The sequence below is a fragment of the Passer domesticus genome, chromosome 4, assembly GCF_036417665.1.
Source record: "Passer domesticus isolate bPasDom1 chromosome 4, bPasDom1.hap1, whole genome shotgun sequence".
In the NCBI taxonomy this organism is placed as follows: Eukaryota; Metazoa; Chordata; class Aves; order Passeriformes; family Passeridae; genus Passer; species Passer domesticus.
Window position 1 is genome coordinate 72945522 of NC_087477.1, and position 17914 is coordinate 72963435.

The following is a 17914-nucleotide window of genomic DNA, read 5'->3' on the forward strand; positions in this document are numbered from 1 at the left end:
TTTTTGAAACTGCTGTATGCATATATCAGAAAGGCTGAACTATTCTGTGATTTTTTGAATATTAAGTATTATAAAGCAATGCTTTTCTTCCTGGTGAAGTTCTTGTCAACATGCTTTTGTGATGTTATAGGCTTGTGTTTTTTTTCCTGTGGAAAAAACAGATGGGTTTCTTTTCAATTTTTTTATTCACAAAGGTGTTCTATTATTTATATGCTACTTTGCTTCCCTTCATAAAGCTTCTCAATGAACAGATTGTGAAGGTTTTTGAATTTGTGGAACAGAATTCTGTTCAGTTTTTCTGTTCTTTTATCTTAAGCCTCCCTCCTCTCATCTGTCCCTACTACTGCTGCTTCTCCTGTGTGGTGCTCACACCTTTCTGACCACCATTTTCTCTCCTCTGCTGTTCCTCCTTTATTTTTTTACAAAATTTATTCTAATCTTCCATAGCCTAATCATAGTTTTCACATTTTATTTCAATTCCTAATTTTTTAAAAAATTGGCAAATTTTCACCCACAGAAATGGAGAGAGGTAGAAGTAAAATTATTGTTCTCCATAAAACATAATTCCAGATATTCATTCCCTCTTGACCCCTGTGCTTAGTAGCTGGACATTCAGTTGTATTCTCTCTTTAGAACTGGTGTTTCTTTGCTGCTGTCATTTCTAAGCAAAGTTTCTCTGTCCTGTTGGCAGAAATTTGCAGCATGAAATACTTCAATTCATACATTTCTGTATTATTTATTTTCTTTCTGCAGTTTGACAAACTAACTCTCGAGCATATCCATTGAAGAAATTAAATGTCTTAGAAGGCTCTGCTGACCTCAAAATTAATGAAGTAAAACCATTGATTTTACTGGAGATAGTGCCATGCCAATTAACAAATAAATTACTTTGTTATATAGATAATTTGAGGATGGTGAGAAGATCTGAAAGAAAAACAGAGGTTGGTAATGTCTTTCTCAAATCAGGGTATATACCAGTACCCACTAATCAGCACATGAAATTTTTCTCCTACTGCAGTACATTGATGCAGACACTCTGCTGAGATATTTACAAATGTGACTTAATTCTTGTTAAAATATGAACATCAGGAAGGTTCTATTTGTGGCTATGTAGAATTCATATCATATTGATATTTAGAATCTATTTGATTCTAAAATGTACACACTCAATAATGAGAATTTTAAATCTGTTAAACACACATGAGACTCTGCTATATCTGAGAGTGTGAGAGATAATTTCAATAAGGTGCCATTGATATTCTGTCGGCTTTTATTAGTGATCCATAGAAAAGGTTCACTGCAATATCACATATTAGCATATTGGTTTGCTTTGGTTTTCCTTGTATGGAGATCTGAATACAGACGTAGCAGTTTAGTTTTAGTTGGATCTAAAACCCATAAATAGTTGAGAAGTTGTCACTGTTCTTATGAGAGTAAATTAATCAAGACTAATCTTTTCAGACCAGTGTTACTGGTTAGAATATTTATTGAGTGTGATGTTTTGTGGGGTTTTTTCCCCAAAGACATTTGCAAAATAAGATTGGCTAGTTGGAATTGGGAGCAGATTTCTCAGCAGTCACAGAATGGTGAAAGTTGAGCTAAAGGTAGGAAAAAGGAATCTACAATAATGGTTTGGCAATGTAATATATAGAACAGAATTGAATAATGTGAGAGGAGAGTCATGACATAACAGTGCCTACAAAATGCAGGTGCAGGATAGAAAGGTGCCCTAGAGGAAAGATGAGTGTGAACCAGGATAAACCAATGCCATCTTCTAGTCCAGAAACTCTGAAATTGCTGCTTGAAATTTTATTTAATGAGATAGATGTTTTACTAAATAAGCCTGTTACTTAAGTGAGAGTTTAGTTGGATTAAGCATGTATACAGTTGAGATTTATAACAAATTATTGAGATCAATTTGAAATTGATTCAAGTTAAACTAGTTCAATTTCTCATGACGATTGAATTTCAGATGGGTCAACTTCTAGAACAAGGGATTAGGACAGAGTTTTTACACAAAGAGTATTTCCAGATAGCTGGCAGTTAGGAAAATCAAGCTTGATATTGGTGGTTAAATCAAAGGTACACACTTGGTTCTCTTATTCTCTCTTCATCTTTGTGACTTGCCCAGGGTCATTCTGTGAGTCAATGTCTGAGCTGGAAATAAAACTGAAGAATTATTACTCCCAGTCACAGGCACTAACCACAAGACAATCCTTCTCCTCATTTCCCTTTTAATGGACTCCACTTGCATTGAGCATTCCACACCAGTCAACAGGGGAAAATTATTGGCTATAGTTAGACAAGCGTACTAAAGAGTACCTTGGAGTTTATGGATGAAAACAACTATAAAAATGCTCAGTTTTATTATTATTATTTATTGTTTGCAAACATGGAGATTCAATAAAAGTTTACAGATAAAGGAGGCCCAGTGCAGGACTTAAGTTTCCCATTATTTCTCTTTTGTTCTGAAAGCAATATGCATTAAATATTTAGTTGAAAGGGGTTGTTGCCAAGATTTTTTTTTACAATTATTTTTGAAAAAAATATTAAGATATGGAAGAAATCATTATGAAAAATGATGCTGTTTCCATTCTTAGCTTCTCGTCTTCACCTAGTAATTGTTACGTGGTTCTCTGCTAAGAATATAAAACAGGACCTATTAGTGAAATTAAGAGTACCTGTAGTCTTGAATAATCTGAAGGGTTTTCTTTCATTGCCAGATCATTTCCTTTTGTCTGAATGCCAGCGCAGTTCTCCACACTGAGGTTAGTTCCCCAGTTTTTTAGCTGATTTGCCTTCCTGTTGTTGCAAATCAGTAGGAATGACTGGTCCAAATCAGCTGTATTATCAAGTACCACTCGACATGGGCAACTCATAAAAACTAATGGCCATGTTTTTCTTTTTGGCCATTCCATTAATTTAAATGTGAATCATATTTGACAGCAAACATTTACACTGTGAGTTGAAGTTATTGGGAATGGAGATGAAAAGCCAAGGTTACTGGATGATGATCTTCAGAGTCTTACTGCACAAGGTCAGCAAGGATGTCAGGGCATGGCCAGCACACTGGGCACACACACAGCAGGTGAGACAGAAGAGAAGAACCGTCTGTTTGGAGACATAGTTACAAAATAAATGGATCTGCATACCTGGAGGAGCCTGGCACAGGCTGTAGGGCTGCAGCAAAAGCAGCTGAACATGAGGCTGCAGTGTTTGGTTTGTACATCAGCTGCCAGTCCTGTAAAGGAGCTGCGGGGAGAGGAGAGGAGAGGAGAGGAGAGGAGAGGAGAGGAGAGGAGAGGAGAGGAGAGGAGAGGAGAGGAGAGGAGAGGAGAGGAGAGGAGAGGAGAGGAGAGGAGAGGAGAGGAGAGGAGAGGAGAGGAGAGGAGAGGAGAGGAGAGGAGAGGAGAGGAGAGGAGAGGAGAGGAGAGGAGAGGAGAGGAGAATAACCTTCAGGAGGTGTGTGATAATGGGGCTTGAGGGCTGCTCATCATGTTCAGGAATTGCAAAAGAGTTCCATAAGGAGGGGACCTACCCCCATACACTCAGGGTGCTAGAAGAGCACAGAAGTTATTAGAGAAGTGACAGAGAGCATCTATTGAGTTGCAAAACAAGGTCTCAGTGGTATAAAATACTTGTTGATGCTTCCAAGGGACACATGTCCCTGTAGAAGCCAGAGTGTATCTTTTAATTCAAAATCTCAGTACCTTTGTGGAAGCATCTGTGAGTGAGCCCAGGGTGGTGAAAAGGGCAATTGGTGCTGATAATAGATAAGATGCTGGTGCTGCTAAGAGGTAAATAAATCAGCATGAGCATGCAGTCCAGCAGTGCCACTGCAAAAATGAGACAGGTACTGTTGAATGCTTCACTATGCTGTTCCTGCAAAATGGGGCCAAAATTGCACTTTTTTGAAGAACTGTACAAGTGTGTTTCTTGCCTGGAACTATGTGGAACTTCTTGTCTTCCATCATGTCCACCCATTGTTTTTCTCAACTTAAAGGATTGTCTTCTCTTTCTGTTTGCTTATTTATTTATTACAAAAGGATTAAGGGTATAATTGAGCTCAGCTGGCCAAGCAACAGGAATTTTAAAACCTTTTACTCTTGGGTCATTATTGTGACTCATATACTTAAGTTTTGTTTATTCTTAAATGCTAAACCCCAGTAGAATGAGGAAAAAAGCAAGCCTCAGAACCTAACACAGACTACAGACAACAAGTAGCAGAATCCAATAGCAAATTTCAGGCTTCACTTGTCTTGACTACAAATTAATTCTGCATTCTAACTGTGCTCTCTGGTTCATTAACATTCCAGTTTCTTTTGTGATTTCTGAGCATTGTATTTAACTCTAACACATCCCTGTTTCTTTCTGCATAACCTCATTCCACCACAACATTCCAGTGGTAGGCACCAGACTTAGAGAAGTGCAGCTTTATTTTCTCCCATCTATTGCCTACTTTCCAATATATTTCTCATCAAAGGAGCAAGGGAGTTTTGTCATCAGCTTCCATAAGGTAGTATTTCACCAATCCTGCATTAAAAATAAGGATAAAGAATGTAAGTACATCAGTAAAAATAGCTTCCCCCCACTCCATTCCATTTTTAAAAATTTAATTTTATTTGCAAGCCATTTAATTATTTCTCTTAAAAGTCATTAATATTGTTATGGTATTCTCTAGTCTCAGTTAAGAGACTTAACCTATTAAATAGACACACAGGTGAGGAGAATCCTTCAGGATAGCAGCAAAACCAGGCTTGTTTTGCAAGATTCACCCTTTCCACCCCTTAGAAAGGCTTAATTCATGACAAGTAGTCTGAAAATAACATGAATAATATTTTAATGTGAAAATGAGTACAATAAAATTTATTGAATGTGAAACCATCATGCACACTTTATATTTAAAGTACAAATTATGTAAAATGTTGAGCTTTGGTTTTGCAAGCTGATCAGCTGGAGTTATAGAAATCTCCTAATCTCCAGGTGCATGAGGTTTTATGCATCCCTCTAAAGCATTAGATCACAGCTGGAAACAGATGAGGATGATCTGTGGCACTTTGTGTAGCAATTTCAAGAAAAAAAAATCATTTAACATTTACAGCTATGAGATGAGTACATTTATTTAATAGATTTCTGTTTTTTTCCTTGGACACATGGTGTTCCACAAATGAAATGTTTTTGTCTGATTGCAACACAAAATGTGATTCAGGTTTTGTGTGTGGAGAGGGTTTTTTGGTTATCCTTTAATAAAAGGTAAGGGCTGCAGTGTAATTCTTCCACTCTGTTCTCCTGCATGCACCTCAGTCACAAATGTGTAACAGGAATGTGGTGTCTCCTTTGCCAGCTGCTCCATAGCCAAGTGTCAGGGGACCCAGACCTGACTTCAGAGCCCTGCTCTGGGCATTTTCTGTTTTCATTGGGTGGCTGTAAAATGTACAATGCATAAACTAAACAGGGTGCTTAACCCAGTTTCTCCCATTTCCCACTGAGTACTCTGAGTATGAGGCCACAGAAACAGCTCACTCTGCCTGCAAATGCTCTGCTCTGATGTGCAGCCATGAAACACATCTTCAGCAGACTCTCCTGTAGGCTGTGGACAGGCACTCTGACTTGTACTCCTCCCAGTAAATTCTAGATGCTTAATTGAAATGCCCTGAGGTGTTCAGGATCTTACCTCAATAATGAATGGAAAGAGAGAAGCAGTTGTTCACTGTTGTAATAAGTCAGCCAAGACTCCATTTTCTTCATGCAGAAAAGCCAAATCTTTATTGTATGGGTCATATTTTATAGGATAAGCAGAAGGCACTGTGTCAGATCTTATTGATTGACAATATACTCACACATTGGTCAGTACATGGTATTTTGCATATAAACTTCTGTATTTTAGTTTACATACTTCTGATTCTCATGAGACAGACCCCTTATTATTACAAATGTTATTTCTAGGTTGTTTTTCACCTAGAAGTATTTTCTTGTGTTAATGAACTCTCACTCAAGATTGCTTTGCCTGGGAATTTGCAAGTTTTTGTTAGCTTAGCTAAAGTAGCTGGTCCTAATCCATATTTTATAGGACCTTTCTTTTATAACATCTTTTACCTGGCTGCAACAGTTCACCAAACATATTTACAGATAATTTGCCCATGGGATGTAAACACCCATCTATTCTCTCTCAACCTGGAGAGATAAGCAGCGAATTCTCACCAAATTTAGGAAAGCACTTGGAATTAGATGGAAGAAGACTTGCCTCTCTGAGGTGCCTGACAGGTTGAGTTTTCTTCTACCCAAGGAAAGATTCTGACCCCACCTTTTCCATTCCTGGCTATATGTGTTAACCTACAGGGTACAGTGTAAGTGGTTCTTGTCACCCACAGTTGGACATGGATTTTAGGTACAAGTACTGCCTCTGGCACCTGGATCTCAAGTGGAGGAAGCCACAAAGCCCTTAGTCAAATGCCTTAGCTTCAGAATATGTCAGAACTTTATAGGCAACCCTCTGTTCATGCTGTAGGTTTCTCCTTGTTAACTTTGGAGCTTCCTAGGTAGTTCTTTTGTTCATCTTTTGATGCTGGTATTTTATTTATTTTTAGGTGGGGACACAGAGGTCTTTGTTATCAGAAAAACAAATGTATGTTAATGTCCCTGAACTGCCTTATTTCACAGCCTTTGCTGGATTAGGCAGGTTTCTGACACATCCCAGACCCCTTCAGGTCTTTGGCTCTGTTAAAGCTGTGCTCTCTCCTACTCTGCAGGATAATGGGTAATACTCTTCACTCCTCCTTCCTGTTTTGGATGAAGGGAGTGTGAGCAGGGCTGATTGCACCCACAGGAGATTACTAAGCACTTCTGGCAGCTTGGTATTAATATACCCATCACAGCATCAAATCCTCGTGCTGTGAAAAGGAAATGCATCTTCCTAAAGCGCTTAGCTGGGAAAACACAATTTAGTTGCGAATAGGGATATTTCTGCTAAAAATATAATCTCCTTTGCCTGGTTTTACACTGAAGACAGTCACCTATCAGCTTTTATTTGCAGTTGTAAGTCTGTAGGAAACTGTGTGACTTAAGCATGTTATGTATCAATTCAATACATAAGTCATGGTCAATAGAAAATAATCCAGATCTCTGCATATATAAAAGTATTCCTCAAGTGAACAGAAAGTCATGCCTTCATGGTCTTTTTTTTCCTCACAGTGTAGGCATTGAAGACTAAGGGAAATGTCAGCTGTGGATAAGCAGTTATGCCATTTAATACTGTTAAAATTTTCAGGGTCACTCTAATTGAGCAGGTTCTCCAGAATTTTTTTTTTTCTTCACCTGAAGATGTGATGGGATTTTAATAGGAAAAGAAGTTGCAGCAGGATTTTGGTCAATGTAGTATGATTGGAGTAAATTGTAGTAGAGTATGTTAAACATTCTCTGTCAAACAGGCAGTCAGGGCTTGGTGAGCAAGGAGATCCTAAGGTAGGAAATTCAAGACTGTCTGTTCCTTCTCATGATGAAAACTAGGGTAGTTTTGTTTCTTAAACATGTAAGGAATGGGTGTTTTGTTTTTTTTTAAAGTAATGTGGAAGACGTGACATGCCTCACCACTTTTTTATAGTAACAAAATTCTTCTGATATCAGTTTAGCACATTCCATTTGGAAATCTTTTAAATAAAGCAAGGTGAGCACTGTCTCTCTCTTAAGTGGTTACAGCTAATGCAAAACATCGCCTGAGCTGCTTCTTACCTCTGTTCAAAGCCATGGTGTGATAACAGCTCTTGGGTCTCCTGTAGGGCAGAAAATATTCCTGCTCTCCCTGGTGTTTTGTATTAAGGCTTCAAAGACTGTCCTGAGTTTTGTAAAAACTACAATAATATAAAACTCAGTAAAACAAATCCATTAAGGAATTCAGAAATGATTGGCTACAGCATGCTGAAGCCTGTGTCACTGAACACTGGATAGGTTTTTGAGTGTTATATTTGTATTATGCTTAAATAAGTGAAATGTTTGAATAAGGTCATTTTATCCCAACTCTTGAAATGTCACAACTGTATTTCTAAGAAGAAAATATTATGATATTAGGAAGCATAGGTGTTTTAGGTTGCATGAAATTTGAATCAAATAAGCTTTTAAAAGTGTTATTTATTTTAAATTAATAGCTTATACATCCATTCTACTCAGGACTTGAGCTATTCAGTGAGGTTTCTAACATGTTTACTTCAATTACTGGAAAAATACTGGAAGAAGTCACTCAAGGTACCTGTAAGCACCTAGAAAAATAAAGGAGATAAAGGATAGTAAACATGCATTTGCCAAGAACAAAATGTGTCAAACCAATTTGATGTTCATCTTGTGTAGAATAACAGGCCTTGTGGGTAAAGGACAGGCAGTAGGTGCCATATTTTGACTTCAACAGAAGAAATTATTGTAGTTGGATAAAAAAGTGTTGAAAAAGCTATAATAGGGGAATGTTATTAATGTTTCACTGTCAAAAAAAGCCTTTGTGTCAAGAATGTGCTTATTAAATCTATAGATGACACCAACCTGAGGAATATTGCAAGCACTTGGGAAAGAGTGAAGCAGAAGATCAGGAAAAAAATCTTATAATGTGATTAAACAGAGAGAGGTACCTGGAAAATGTAATGATGTTGCAATTAGTGAGGAATGTCTCAGTTTTGCTAAAGTTTAAAATAAATTGTGGCTGAGTACATAGCATGGCATTTGCTATTTTTATTGATGATTGCAATTGAAAAATATTTCATTTTCTGCATTCATTTTATCCCCTGAGGTGTGATATTTCTATCTAATGTAGTGGGTGAAAGAGTCCATGCAAATGAAAAGGGACATAATATTTGTTTCAGAAAATTGCAGATTTTCATAGGAAACTTTAAAGCTATTTAATATCACAGCTGCCTAAAACTTGCATTTCATCATTGCAACTGCTCTACCCAACCATAAGCTTTTTCTTGTACTAACTGATGTTTTATCATTTAAGTGGGAATACTAGAATTTGTTTGATCATTTGGAAATATCAGACTAAAAACACTGTGATGAGGCAACTTCTACCTCTGTGTGACAATGAGAAAACAAATATTCTTGGTATATTAGTTTAGAATCATGTTTGAATATTGTTGTTAAAAGGATGTTGTCCCTTTTGATTACTTTGTTTTTATAACCTATATTGCTTCTGGTAGAAGTATTTCAACATCCATATATATGTCCTAATACACTGCCTTGACATACATCCCTATATGCATGGTAATTTTACTTGACAGCCTTATATTTTCCAAAATCTTTTCCTTAAACCTTCTTTTAGAAAGCTACAATTAGTTTAAGAAAATAATTTACTTACATTCACAAAAAAAATATAAGACTGGAACTCAAATCCCTGTTCCCTTAATAACACACTGTTAACTTCATTAAAGAAATTGTGCACTGGGGGTTAAGCAAAGCTTGCCAAACACTTTATTTATATAATATCAAAATTATTGGTCCTAAGTGATCATGTGTCAGAAAAATAAATGCTTTCAAAGTTGGTTTAACTTAAAAATAGCTGTGGAGAATATTTTTTAATAGTGTAGTTATCATGTTAACATTTCATTTGTGGTGTTTCTAGACAATATGTTTTTAAGATTAATCCCATTAATAAGTTTTAACATATATTTCTTATTTTATCTTCACTGAAATAATTATATTTTCTTTAATAAGATGAACACTTAATGTGCTCTTGGCATGAATTAATTTTTAATAAACCATTAATAAGTCAGATCTGTATGGATTTCTTTCCCCTGAAAAATCAAACCTCTTCTAGCAAGGAGTTTTTAATAGATTCTGACATTTGAATATATAGTAATGTTTTCAACATAATTCATAACAAGAAGAAAGGAAAATTTCTGGTTAGTCAGACTGTAGATGCTACATTTTTTTTCCCATTTGATGCATTTATTAGACAGTGTAAAAATTCTGTTGCTAGAGAAGCTGGGATATTGTACCATGTGTTCTAATTTCCTAGCAGAAATGAGTAAAATTGGACATTTCACCTACTTCTCTACCTGCCAAAATGTTCGTGTCCTACTCAATTCACTCCTTAACTGGTTGATGAGTCTTGGTGATAGTTTTTGCATTGGTGCTTCAAAGATCTGAGTTGCAGAGCTGACATGGTCCGAGTATGGAAACAGGAATTCCAATTAGTACTTGAAAACTTTCCTTGGTGAACTAAAGCTGTGAAAAGTTGGGCAAGCTCTTAGACTGTTGTCTTCCAAACAGAACTGCGTAAACCTGATAGGCAATGGTTATCCAATATTTAGTTACGTTGATGCCAGTTGTACTGTTTGGGAGAAGATAGTCTGGTACTTGTTCATGAAATGGAAAAGGCTCAGATGTTCTGTCCAAGGAGGAGGTAAAGACTACAGGAATGTAAACTATCCTTTCCAAAGAAAGGCACTTCTATGCTAAATTCAGGAAATCTGTCAGAGAGTTGTATCTGCTCACAAGCACTCCACTCTGGTACCAGAGACATTTACTTGTTCTCCAGTGGGATACTGCCCCTACCTGAAGTCAGTGACTTTCTCCATTCAATGGAAGTTGGAGTTGTAGCTCTGTAACCTCTTCCATTAGTCTGCTCTTTCTCCTCCTTTCTGAGAGAGAACATAAAATCCTTGAGTTGAAGGCTTCTCTTGGATTTCTTTGTGCAGTTGGGGTTCTGTTTTGACATGAAATTGATGCAAGTCTTGTCGGTGTTTGCTTAAAACTTACACAAAATCAGTTTGCTTTGAATATTAGATTCTGATGAGTATTAGTCTGTTAGGAGACAAATGGGTGTAAAGCTAGTTGGTTGAGATCTGCCTTAAGGGAAGAGCTGCCATTGGTTCTGCTTGCACACAATTAATTTGAATGGTATTTGTGGGGCACTAAGGTTTCTCTGGCACAGCATCGAGTCATCAGCTGGACTCCAGCTGTGCTCCCAGTTCCCATGAGTTGGCTGGGGCCACTGCCAGCCTTCTACCTGGAGCCCTGAGTGTGCCCCACAGCATCAGGTATCCATAAACAAGGATTTACCTACTTTTCTATTCCCAAGATCTCTTATTTTTCCCACAAATAACTGTGTGTTATTAATGAAAGGGTGGTCAACCTGACATAACTTCAGCATTTTAAAAAACTTCAGTATTTTAGGGGAACCACATTTTGTTTTCTGCAAAACAGATGTGGACATTTCTTCTTCCATTAAATTATGGAGATGTTTTTCTTAGTTTTAGGCCTTTTCCTGTAATCAGAGGTGTTGCTCTGTGCCTGAGTTTCAGAACAGGACATGTTCCCATGCTATTGTTCATTTTGGTTGTGTTTTGGGGGTGTTCTCAGCCTAATCCATTGATTTAAGAGGAAACTTTATTTTTGTTGAATTGGAGCTAAAAGTTTTTAGAATAGGCTTCCATGAGGAATGGATGAAACAGCCTAAAGACCATATAATTGTCCGGACTTATAAACTCTGTAGCTTTTTATATGTTGTGATTACTTCCAGAAAACCTGTCAGCTTTTTGCTTCAAGGGTTTACAGTTTAAATAAGCCTGCAAACATGCAAATGTTAGCAAGATAAGCTCTTGCTGATATTAAAGACCAATTGATCAGCTGGAATGACAAAGGAGGCCATGCAGGGCTAAACCAAAGTCTGGAGAGGATTCTTATTGCTTTATTTGTATTCATTTTCTTTGCTGCTAAGTCCCACATGCATACGAGGAACACCCACAGGCATTCCTGTGTTATATGGTTCTATAATAACAATGATCATCTCTTTTGCAAGCATCTTTTCTAAGCTTTATACCTTATAATAAAGCAGTTTCTGTTATTTTCTAACTAAGCTGGAGTACATTTCTGTTTATGTTGCCTATATTCTTTGCTTTGCCTGTACTATTTCTATCCATCCTAAAGTAAGGAATAATGAATAGCTTCCATATACTTTTGTTTTGGTAAGTGTAATCTCCTATGTTTGGTTGCAGTGGTTTTTGTTTGTTTGAGGGTTTTTGTTTCTTGGTTAGTTTTTTGTTTGTTTTTTCTTTTAACATTTGAAGAAATCCAGCATAGAGATGATTATGGTTATCAGAAATTTGTGTTATGCTAAATGTAGTGGGTTTTTTGTCACTCTTAAGAAGCAAATTAAAAATATGGTCAAAAGACACCATTAAAATATATTTTTGTTGGGGGGAGGGATTATGTGCTTTTTTGACATTTAACTACATCTCAGACTATGCTTTCTGAATGTGATCACTGCTTACCATGCATGGGTGCATTGAGGTATGTGTTTTTATGTATTAGGAAATTAATACAGTATTTTTCTTATAGTGAATATGAGGAGTGAGTAAGCATTCTTTCAGTGATGTTTTCAGGCACACAGACTGTGTCAGTACTTCTAAGTGCATGGCCTCAATCAGTGTATTTCTAGTGAGGCAAGTTCAGTTTTGCTGATGTAAATAAATTCAATACACTGGGGTGAAACAGAAAATACTGTTCTAAAGAGATTTGCTGAATATTAGGATTGACTTTTAGAATATCTGTGCACAATGACTGATGTTTTTAAATATTGCCAATTATAGTAATTTGGACAGACACATAATGTGTGGGACATTATTAGGTACACTCTAAGAAGATGGCAGTAGTCTTTCAGCTGTAGTTTGGAGGGAACTTCTGAAGATATTAATATCTTCAGTGGAATATTTGCTTAGGAGGTGAAAGAGACTGGTTCAGTGCTGTCATCAGCATGATGGGCTCTGACTCTCCTGTCCTGCTGTGAAACTGTCCCCTTGTGCCCTGTAAGGCACAAGAAGTGAGAAAGGAAGAATACAGAGGGGTGATGCAGATCCTTGTGACTCTGCTTCTGCACTAAGCAAGGACTGTTTGCTGTAAAATACAGGAGGGGTGTTGTAAGAATGGCTGCAAGGCTTCATAATCCCTGTCCCTCCCTGCTGCACCCTCCCAAGAGGAAATTTTGTATCTAGAGAAGCTTTGATAGGAGACATGGATTTAAATCCTTCAGGCAGAGGAAAACTTTGGACTTCAAACTTCTACTCTGCCACTGCTGCATTTTGTGCAGGTCTTTATGCTGGTGGTAAATGTTACTCATACTTTGAGAATCCCTACCAGACTGTGGCTCCATAGGCATATAGGCAAGAAATACTCCAGTTTTGTTTTTGTTAAACTGCCTGGCCTTCACTGGCATTTTTTAAGTTTTTAAGCAAAACCTGGTTGAAAAGGGCAAACATAATGCCATCCGTAAAAGAAGGGAAGGAGGAAGAATCTTGGCATTACAAGGTTGTCAATTTAACTAATTTGTAGAAAAGCATTGGAAGAAATAAATAATTTTATTGTAAGCAACTGGAAGATTATAATTATGCATAATAACTGTAATCAAGAAACCAAGGTTAATCAAGAAAAGAAAAAAGTGTTGTAAATTTACTTCTCTATTCTGACAGCTTAACAGTTTTGATAGATAGGAGAGAAGCTGTAGATGTCTTTATAGTTATGCATTAGAATATCTGTCAGAACGGACAGATATATCAAATGGGACTTTTTAGGAGCCCAGTTGGTATTCTATATTTTCATTAAATACCTCAAATAAAGGACAGAGACTGCTTATTCAGTCTTCAGGTCATGACAAAAACATTATAAAACATACAAAGATGTTTAGAAGAGGAAGTCTGAATCCTGTGAATATAAAATCATTTTAGTCATTCTGTTACTGAAACACTATGGGAAAAATAAAATAAACTTATCTATATAGAAAGGACAGATTTAAGCTACTATATTTAGATCAGAATAATTAACTGTACAAGCAGAGGGTGGGTAATGATTCCTTAGGAATCAGCCATACAAGAAGAGTGTATGCTCTAATAGTCAATTTTAACTTGAACTTAGGTAAACAATCTCTTGTCAGTGGTGTCAAACACCATCTGGAGTGTGTGACAGGTACACAGGAATATTGTGTTAAACATCAAAGGAATTCTTTAGTCCTTCATTCTACTAAGGTCAAAAAGGATATGGACAAATTTAGGAGAGCTCAGCAAAAAACCAAGAGGCCTCAGAAGAAGTCTGTTAAGAAAAACAAAACCCTAATAAGAAAAATGTTGAAGGAATTGGATTTTTTATATATTTATATTTGTAGTACAGAGAAGGTAGGACTAGGGTGATATGGCTTTCAAATGTATAAAAGGTTGTTACACAGAGGTAGAGAATGCATTCATGGGTCTTTTACAGGGAGATCAGTGAGAAAAAGGCTTGAATTGCAGCAAGGAAGATTTAGGTTATACATCAGAAAAAAAACTTCTGACAATAAGGAGAGTGAAGCCTTGAAACAGGTAGCCTAGAGATAAAGTGAGGCTTCCACTGTTTGAGGTTTCAAGAACAAGTGTCTGTACTTGGTAGTGGGGAAATACAGAGGGAGCAGGGAGAGCTCTTTGACCTAAGGTAATAAATGCATATGACGCATTTAGTCACATCTATTTCTTTATGTTGGATTCTTGGAAACAACATATTTGTATTTGAACTGTTGTTGTGTGTTACTGGTACATGAAAATACAAGGATGTAATGTAGTTAAATATGCATTGAAATTGGAAGAAGAGCAAACTTAGTCCCTGGGTCTCTCATGTGCAAAAGCATTTCTACATTCTAGTCTTTTGAAGGTGAAATAGAGAACAAATGTTCTTCCAGATTATTATCCTACTGAAATGCTGTTTCAGCACTCAGCAGCTCAGAGCACAACAATTCCACTGGAGAGTTGTATTTCAGTCCTAACCCAGTGCTAATGGCCCTGCTGGCCTCCTGCTTTTTGGCCAGGGCTTGTTACTGACTTTGAGTTTTCAGGACCTGACAGAAAAGGTCCTGCAAATTTTGGCCTTGTTATTGTCTTGTTTCTATGTCTCATAATTTCTTCAGTGGCATTTTTCTTAAACTTATTTTTTATTTATTTTTATTTTTCTCCCCCCCCCCCCTCCCCCGCCTTGCTAATGTAACCCTGGTTGGGATGGTGTCAGATGCTGGTCTTAAACATCAGGCCCAAAGCCATCTCTGCTTTGTTCTGCTTTTCTTGGGAAAAGTGGTCTTTTCTGGTTTTGTTTTTAAACAGCAAAGGACTTTACTTCGGGTCAGACTATTTATCTGAAAGGCACTTCACAGATAAAAAGAAGAATTGCTGTATTTATCTTGCAGTAACAGCAACATTCAGCAAATAATGCTGCCATCTCCCTTGGCGCTGGTGCCTGGGACACAAACAAACCCTCTATAGAAAGCAGCCCATGTTGCTGCAGACTCTCAATGCAAGCACTGTCTATTAAAGAACTTCTACATGTCCAAATTCTTCTGGTTTTTCTCCTTTAGGAGGAAAAAAGTCCCAGCTGTTTTTCAGTGAAAAAGGTTCTCAGTCCCAACAGATGGAAGAGCTGCCATCTCTCTTCTCCTGAAGTGGAAAAAGGACATTCATCAGCTCTTGGAACTGGGTGCAAAAATCAATAGCTCCTATGTTGTTAAAGCCATTCAAAGCTGTAGTTTCAGCATATTTGTAAAACAGCTTAAAGCAGTGAATAAAAAAAGAAAAAGGCATCGCAGTAGGAAAACCTCACTAATTTCAGTATTAGCCAGAATATTTGCTATTAGCGTACTTAAATATTAGTATAGAACCAAACTCTCAGGTTTTTTCTTCTAATCCAAAACAGACTTAATTTTAAAACCCAGAAAGAACTTCTCACATTTCTTATCTTCTAAATACATACTTACTTCAAAATTCAATTTGTCACCAGCTTAGCTAGTGCTGTGTGCATCATAAGCTGTGAAGGAATTGCTGGTACAACCCGGGTTGTGCAGAAGTGACTCAAAGGCAAGAAAGAGCTGAATGGGTGCTGGATCTGTAGTATGTAGTTGAGCCTCTCCTGCAGTATCCTCCAGTGGTGACATTTCAAGGTACTGGAATTAGTCTAGGATAAATACACCGAGACTTTGGCAAATACAAACTTTCGTTGCTCAGGCAAGGTGAGAGCACCTGGTCACACTCAGCAAGAAGGTATTTCCTGATGTTCAGAGAAACCTCCCGTGTCTCAGTGTGTGCTCACTGCCTCTGGTTATGTCACTGAAAATATCCTGGCTCCATTGTCTTTGCACCCTCCACTGATAATATCTCCCTGAGCCTTCTCTCCTCCACACTAATTTGTCCTGTTTATAGCATCACTCTAACACTGTATCACACTAGAGTTTACTATATTCATGAAAACTCATTAATATTTCTGTTTATGTCAGTCAGATTATTTACTGACCTGAAAGAAGTTGCACTTCTAAAAATCCATTGAAAGCTGGTGTTTTGGCATCTTAGTAAAGTCAGGGTTGAGTACTATGTGTTTGAATAAATATAAAATTATTTAATACCTGACACTGTATTTCTGGTTGTGACAAACTTCTGAGCAGTTCAGCTTGACTGATCTCCCATATGGAGTGAAGGACCAGTAAATAGCTGTGAAAATTCTCAGAAGGAGAATGTCATCTACTATGATATTTTACAATCATATTTATAATGCAAATTTCACTAAATTTGTGTACTTCAGGATTAGCAGGGATGATCTTTCTTTGTTCAGACAGATTTATCCTATGCTACAGGGAAATCCCTTTATCTTATCACAGGCCGCCTTCTGTGGTAACAAGGTATTATCAGTCTCATTACAGTGACATCAGATTTTGTTTTCTGAACAAATCAGAACAAATGCAGTTGCAGTAGCAGATCTCATTCAGTGCATTGTTTCAAGGCAAAGCCTTGAGATACCCTCCTTGTAACGAGAAACCTGGAATCCTTAGATCTCATAATTGTTTAGTTTAGTGGAAGTTGTGTTAAAATTCAGTTGTGTTAATAAAAATGGTCAAGTGGTTAAAGAATTCACTCTTGTAGCTACAACATCTCAAGAATTGCACCTTTTTTTGTGACTTTAAAGATTAAAGGTGACTTGTTAGAAGTCAATTTCACAGAAAGCTTTGAATAAAATCCTGGTCCACTATTCAAAGAAGACACAAAGCTGTAATTCTTTCTTTGATGAAGTCCACCACTGTGAGATTTGACACTCAAATCCCCATTGTATTTGGTACATGCAGGATGGATTTCTGATAGTGTGTGCTGCTTTCTCATCTGGCTCTATGTGTGTTTACATGTGAGTATTTTAGAGGGCATCTCTATCCACCCTTCTCAGTGTTCTCAGGATAAATAAGAGAAGATATTTTAAAAGTTTTATTGTATAAATTAAATTATAGATAAAATATTATTTTTGTGGCTTTTTACTTGAGAAAAAAAAGTAATTTTTTTTAACTGGCAGCAGTATTTAGCAATATGCATCCATGGTCTTCTCAGAGTTTTATAAAATGTTCCTCAATGTAGATTTTCCTCTCTATTTTTAATAACCATGCAGAATTCAGTTTTGAGTACTTGATATGTGGTGATTAAACATAAAAAATAACTGAATGTAGCTTAGTTAGATTATTCTTAAGATCATTAAGAATCTTTTTCTGCAGAGTGGACAAAATCTGATAATGCTTTGCCTTACATGAGCAATGTTACTGGTGAGAATCCATCTCTTCAACTGAAGAATTTTTTATTGTGACTTCTGCATCTTGTTCCTTTTAAAAAATGAAGAAGTAAGTTTAAAAAGGCAGTTCTCTGAGACCAGTGTGTTAAATGTTCCTTTTGTGGCATGTGTTTAAAATTGCCAGAGTGTGGTCTTGTGCTTATGGCTTATATTAATGTTTTCTTCTTTCAGACATATTGACAGGTATTTTATTTCTTCTCCTCTCTTAACAACTCTTTCCTACTGGCAGAAGGTCCAGCTTTAATTAAAAGGAGTGTGTTGGAGAGAAGTCAAAGGAGTTACAATTCCTTATGGACATGAGAATAACACTGCTTTATGACATCACATC

The 17914-nt window shown here is 36.9% G+C and overlaps 1 protein-coding gene and 1 long non-coding RNA gene across 11 annotated transcripts in view; one reads left to right on the forward strand and one right to left on the reverse strand.

Moving 5' to 3' along the window:
- Nucleotides 1-17914, forward strand: part of SORCS2 (sortilin related VPS10 domain containing receptor 2) — a 533074-nt gene that overhangs the window by 360357 nt on the left and 154803 nt on the right. The gene's annotated exons all lie outside the window — the stretch shown is intronic.
- On the reverse strand, nucleotides 15288-17841 carry LOC135299549 (uncharacterized). The gene is made up of 3 exons (XR_010361520.1): nucleotides 17545-17841; nucleotides 15743-15939; nucleotides 15288-15425 (listed from the first exon to the last, which is right to left on the reverse strand). It is a non-coding gene; the product is annotated as an uncharacterized LOC135299549 (long non-coding RNA).